Raw genomic sequence first — 6,071 nt, forward strand, 5'->3', positions numbered from 1 at the left:
CTCCTCCTCCTCCTCCTCCTCCTGCTGATTTTTAACACAGGAGCAGAAGTCAGTGTCTGCCCAAGCCTGTTGGCCTGGAACAGAGGAATGTGGTGTTCGCTGGGCACAGGATGGCCAGGCCCAGGCCCTCGCTCAGGTTGGCAGGCAGCAGGCAGCAGGCCTGAAGCTGGGGAGGCTCCGGCACCTTGCTCTGAGGGGCTGGAAAGCACTACAGACGTTAGCTCATCACTCCCTGGCAGAGGCCCACTGGTCTGCTATTCTCCCTAGCATCTTCCAGATGGGGAAATGGAGGCACAACCACACTCAGTGTGGTTGCAAACTTGCAGAATCCCAAGGGGCCTTCTAGGCAGGGTCTCCAGATGAAGTGAGGAGAAAGGGGCCACCTGGACTTCCCCAAACATAATTGCATTGCTTGAGATTGTATGGGGCAAGGAAGGATACAGGAAAGAACTGTGGTCTAGGTTGCAGTATCTAAAGAGGGCACCAGGGAAAAATGGAAGGGCAGTGGCAAGGATCCATCATCTCCTTAGTGCCCGCCCCCCCTCAGCTGCAACTTTGCTCACTAGCCTGTTAAGAATGACTGACCCATTACCTCTGGAGTGAGAGGCAGCCAGACACCAAAAAGTTAACTCTGATTAGGTTAAGTTGATTATTACATTTTCTTCCCAATGCTTTCCTGTTATTTCCATATTCTGTGAAGGGAACAGTTATGACATTTATAACCAAACAAAATGTTAATAATTTTTTAATTATTAAAAAGAAGTAGCAACTGAGATGTGTGATGAGCCCTGGGCTTGGTGTGAGGAGCCCACGTCAAGCTCACTCACTTGCCATTATGTGACCTAGGGCAAGTGATGTCATTTCTTTGAATCCTAGTTTTCTATAAAACAGCGACATAAGACTGGAAGAGATAATGTATGCAAAAATGCTTTTCAAAAAATATTTATGGCCCGGCTGGCATAGCTCAATGGTTGAGCATCAACCTATGAACCAGGAGGTCGCAGTTCAATTCCCGGTTGGGGCACATGTCCAGGTTGCGGGCTCAGTGCCCAGTGGGGCATGTGCAGGAGGTAGCAGATCAATGATTCTCTCTCATCATTGATGTTTCTATCTTTCTCTTCCTCTCCCTTCCTCTCTGAAATCAATAAAAATATATTAAAAAATATTTATGGAACTTTTCAAAGATATACACAAGTAAACATAATGAAGAAGGCCATGTATCCATCTTATTTTATATATATCTCCACCCACTTAACTCTATCCATCCCCACCAGAATATTTAAAAGAAAATCCCAGACATGCCCTTTTCCCAAAAAATATTTCAGTATTGAACTGCTTTTTACATTTTCCATAATTTAAAATTATGCACATATATACACATGTACACAAAAGTGGGATCCTACTGTATATGCCATTTGTGTATCATTTTATTTACATTATAAAAGTAATAAAATCATATTACAGAAAATAAAAAGGGAAAATTACCCATAATCCTTTACCACCTAATATAAAAACAACATTTTCATATATTTCCTTCTCACTTTTTTCAATTTGCATACATACTTTTAACACAAGTGGGAGTGTATAGATTATCCACTTTCCAAATTATGAATCTATTTTAATTGTAAGAAAATAATAGTCATATTGCAGAAAAAGAAAAAATAGCACCATAATCACACTACTCAATTATAATCACTGTTGTCATTTTGGTGTACTTACTTCCAATATTTCTCCTATGCACATACAATTTTCATGAAAGTGGGAGCATACTGTTTATGCACTTCATTAACTATAAACTTATATTTAATTATAAAAATAATATTGTATGACACGGAGAAAGGGAGAGAAAAAATCACTCATAATCCCACCACTCCACTGACACTGTTGCTAGTTTGGTGTTTTCCTGACCATCACCTCATTACCCATATTCATAGATGGCTAGAAACATACTACTTAATATTCTACTCTGTGCCCTTTGCAGCTTTGCATCATGTTTATGCAACTTTGTACCCAGAGATTATTTTTAATTTTATTTTAATTTTGTACCATTTAATTTTTTATTGATTTTAGAGAGAGGAAGGAGGAGAGAGAGAGAGAGAGGTAGACTTTGTTGTTCCACTTATTTATGCATTCATTAGTTGACTCTTGTTTGTCTTGTATGTGCCCTGACCAGGGTTGAACCCACAACTTAGCATATGGGGACTATGCTCTAACCAACTGAGCTACCCTACTAAGGCCAGAGCTTTTTTATTTAATATTTTGTAGTGAACATTTTCTCATAAATGAGTTTTGGAAGTCAGTAATTTTTTTGTGTTTTGTTTTGTTTTGAAGTTTCAAGGTCCCAAGGGACACTTCCTTACCATGGACATTTAGAAATGCTTTCTATTTTTCACTATTATAAACAATTCTGCTCCAAACATTCTTGAACAAAGACTTCTGTTTTTTAACTTTTCCACACGCATATTGAATATATGTTTCTGGAGATTATTCTGGCTGTTTCCAGCTGTTGGGGAAAAGGTGATCATCTTGTAATGGTCCCTAATTTTCTCCTCTTATGTGGCTCAGTCTGTTTTTAGACTCCTCTCAGTCTGTGTTTTTAATTAATTAGTCAGCAAATATTATTGAACCTGAAGTGTGTGAGCTGAGGCAGGGCTAAGAGGCAAAAAGAAAAAGAATCAAAAGGCACAATAACAGCACTTTTTGACCACTTACTACAGTAGGCATCAACCTGGCTAAGCTTTTCCTTTAATCCTTTCAACAACTCCACCATCCCATTTAGCAGGTGAGAAAACTAAGGCCCTAAGGATGAAGACACGCAGCCTAAGATCACACAGATAGGAAATACATAGTAGAGATTTAAACCCAGACAGGCTGACTCCCTAAACTGTACAGTAGATATAACAAGAAGTCACCAGTGAGAAGACAGCCTAAATGCTTTCTTACCCTCCCAGGCAGCGAAGTGCAGGGGTGAGAGTAAGGATTTTGCAGTCAGCTTGACCTGGATTCAAATACCCGCTTCCTGGCTGTGTGAACTTGGACAAATCTCTGGGACTCCATTTCAAAACCCTGCCTCACAGGTGGGAATTAAATGAGATAATGGATGGGAACATGCCAGGCCCAGTGCTGGTGTACAGAAGGTTCTTGCCAGGTGACCATCCCATCTTCTACTTGCTACTCGAGCTGAAAGTCTAGTTGCCAAGTTGGAGAGAAGAGTTCAGCGGAGAGTTCTGAGCTGAGCTGGAGCCCACTGGGAAGTCGGAGATCGGGGTTTATTTGCAGAGAAATGCAAATGTCTCCTTTGCTCTCTCCCTGCCTGGGCAACTAACCTCCTCTCCCATCTGCACCCCCCGCCCAGAAGAAAGGGTTGGTTTTTGCGCTCCAGAGCTGAGCGCTTGAAGCCCCTCTTTCCTGCTCTCTGGGAGGTGGACAGTAGAGATAAAGGAAGTCACCAGTGGGAAGAACCTTTCTGGCATGTGGGCACAGAAATGGGGCGGAGGGCACTCTTTTTTCTGCCCTTCAATGGTCTGGATGGGGGAGGGGATGGCTGTTGAGCAACTGCTCGGGAGACACTCTAGAAGCAGAGACTAACATTTGCCTCTTTCTAACAATTGGACTGGGAGCCATCTAATATATGGAAGATGGATTTACCACCTCACGGATCCGGAGCCTGCGACAAAGCCGCTGCTGTGGTTTCTAGATCTGCTCCCCACTGGGGCTGAGGGGGAAGATAGGTCAGAAGTCCAAATTAGCCAAGCACAATTTGAAAACCTCGTGTCTCTCGCCTCAGGCAAACCCAGAGATGGCTTGAGGGTGTATTTTACAGTCAAAACTCTGTAGGGTTTTATGGTCCCAACAGATACCACCTTTTATCAGAGGGAAACTGGATACAATTCAGGATCTTTGGGTAAAGTGAGAAACTGCAGCAATGGTGTGGTTGTTACTGAGATTTGTGTTGGGACTGGGTGAGGCTAAGGAAAGGAGACACGCAAAGCAGCTTTGGGGGCTGGGAAATGGGTTTACCTGGTGCCCAGAGAATTCGCCCCACCTTCCTCCAGGTATCAAGAAAGGGCCTTGACCTGTCCCTCTATTTTGCTGCCCATTTTTGTGTCAGTAAGCCAGTCAGTCCATCAGCAAACAGAACTTTGTTCCAAGAGCAAATGCAAGGCACTTGGGGATGAAAGAAGGAAAAGAAAGGGGGCGGGCGGAGAAAAAGACCTTTAGATCTTCAAATCCAATTAAGAAGATAGAACACATACATAGTGAATGTGCCATGGTGACATTCCCCGCCCCCTCCCCCCCCACACACACACTTTTGTTAACATTTGGGACTTTTAAAAAGAGGATATTTTATAAACAGTGTAAACTGAGTAGTTGTTGCTGAAAGAGGTTTAAAAAAAGGGTGTAGTAGAGGGGTAATCCCGGTGGCCTTCTTGTATAATGTGAGAAGCTTCTTGGCTACAGGGAACACGAACTGAGATGGAGAAGGCTGGACCTCTTTCCAATAGATTTTTAAAATAACATCCCAATCTGAGAAACATGTGCTCCGAATGCAAAGTATTATTCTTGCTAGATGGGAATGATTGTATAATCATAATAAAATAACCTGGCATCATGGGAAGGCAGGAGGAATCCCCGGCAGCCCAGGGGCAAGCTCTTCGTTCCCTGCTTCCCCTTCCTGGCCTTTGGCATGCCTCTTGAGCTGCACCTCATCCAGGAAGGCAGTATATTTCTGCGTAGCATCCCACCAGCCTCCGTCCCCTCTGGATAACCACAAAAGAGAATACTTGGCTCAGGCCTGTGAGGGAAGCCACTGCTGCCTGCAGATAGGCCCTCAATTTGGCTCTGCCTGGATCTGGCGACTTTAAGGGGGAAAAGGACCCCAGCTTTGTCCCTTCAACAAGGGAAATGGTTCAGCCCAAAGGGACAGACAAGCTCCGAGGAAGCCTGCAGAGAACCCAAATCATGCCTCCCGCTCCCCAGGACCGTCCCTTGTGCGCCCCCTACTCAGGGTCACTGCCTGAGTCCATAGCTCTCCTCCTGAAGCCCTCTCAGCCCACCCGCTAGATTTAGGTCAGAAAACAGACACTAACAGCTCTCCTTTGCCTTAGCAAAATTAAGTGGAATTTATTGGGCAAGTCCATGCAGGGCGGTGGGGAGAGACGATGTCCCGGGCCCGGGCCCCCGCAAGCTTCAGAAGCACCCGCGTAGGCCGAGGACTCAGGGCTCGGGGTGACCGTGCCCTGGGTCCGCCAGCCCCACCCCGGATCCTTGGTGACTGCACCAGCTCGAGTGCCTTTAAAGGGCCACACACGCTAGCCGCCGCTATAAAATGTTACCAGCGGCACAGCTGCAGAAGGGAAACGGCTGAGCCGCCCCAGACGCTGCTCACTCCACCGGGCAGGCTGCTCACTGCGCCCGGTAGCCCGCCCGCAGCCCACAGGCTAAGGAGTCGTCCCTGGCGAGGAGGAAGAGGCTTAAGGAAGGCACAGTACCAGCTCTGGCCCTGAGTGAGTATCCAGTTCAGATTTTGCCACCAACTGGCCCACGAGCCAGTACATGTGCTAATAATGCCCTAAGCCGGTTATAAAGACATGGAAATTGAGGGGGAGGGATAAAAAGGGGGGAAAAGGTCTGTCTTTCCTGGGATTTCTAGTCCAGGCCAACCTTCTGCCGTGTGCGTGTGCGTCAGGGCTCTCGGGGCGGCAATGGGGGCTTGAGAGCCGGTCACCGGCGCCAAGAACGGAGCACGGTAAGTTAGCCCTGTCTGGCATGATTCAGTGGTTAGAGTGTCAGCCTCGGCACTGAAGGGACATGGGTTTGTTTCTTGGTCAAGGGAAGTATCTGAGTTGCAGGTTCGATTCCTGGCCTCATCCCTGGCCCCAGGTGTGTCCCTCTCAGGTCAGGTCCAGGTCAGGGCACATGCAGGAGGCAACCAATCAATGTGCCTCTCTCACATCAATGTTTCTTTCTCTTTTCTCCTCCATCACTCCTTTCCACTATCTCTAAAAATCAATGGAAAAAATATCATCTGGTGAAGATTAACAAAAAATAAAAAAAAAAAAAATTATGCC

The 6,071-nt window shown here is 45.8% G+C and overlaps 1 protein-coding gene across 1 annotated transcript in view; it reads left to right on the forward strand.

Annotated features, from left to right (window-relative positions):
- The first annotated feature begins 5,269 nt into the window (after nt 1–5,269).
- Nucleotides 5,270–6,071, forward strand: part of CITED1 (Cbp/p300-interacting transactivator, with Glu/Asp rich carboxy-terminal domain, 1) — a 5,265-nt gene continuing 4,463 nt past the window's right edge. The window contains exon 1 of the mRNA XM_006752579.2: nt 5,270–5,507. The gene's annotated coding sequence lies outside the window, so the exon portion shown is untranslated. The remainder of the gene's footprint in view (nt 5,508–6,071) is intronic.

This window comes from Myotis davidii, unplaced genomic scaffold (assembly GCF_000327345.1).
Source record: "Myotis davidii unplaced genomic scaffold, ASM32734v1 scaffold5090, whole genome shotgun sequence".
Taxonomy (NCBI): domain Eukaryota; kingdom Metazoa; phylum Chordata; class Mammalia; order Chiroptera; family Vespertilionidae; genus Myotis; species Myotis davidii.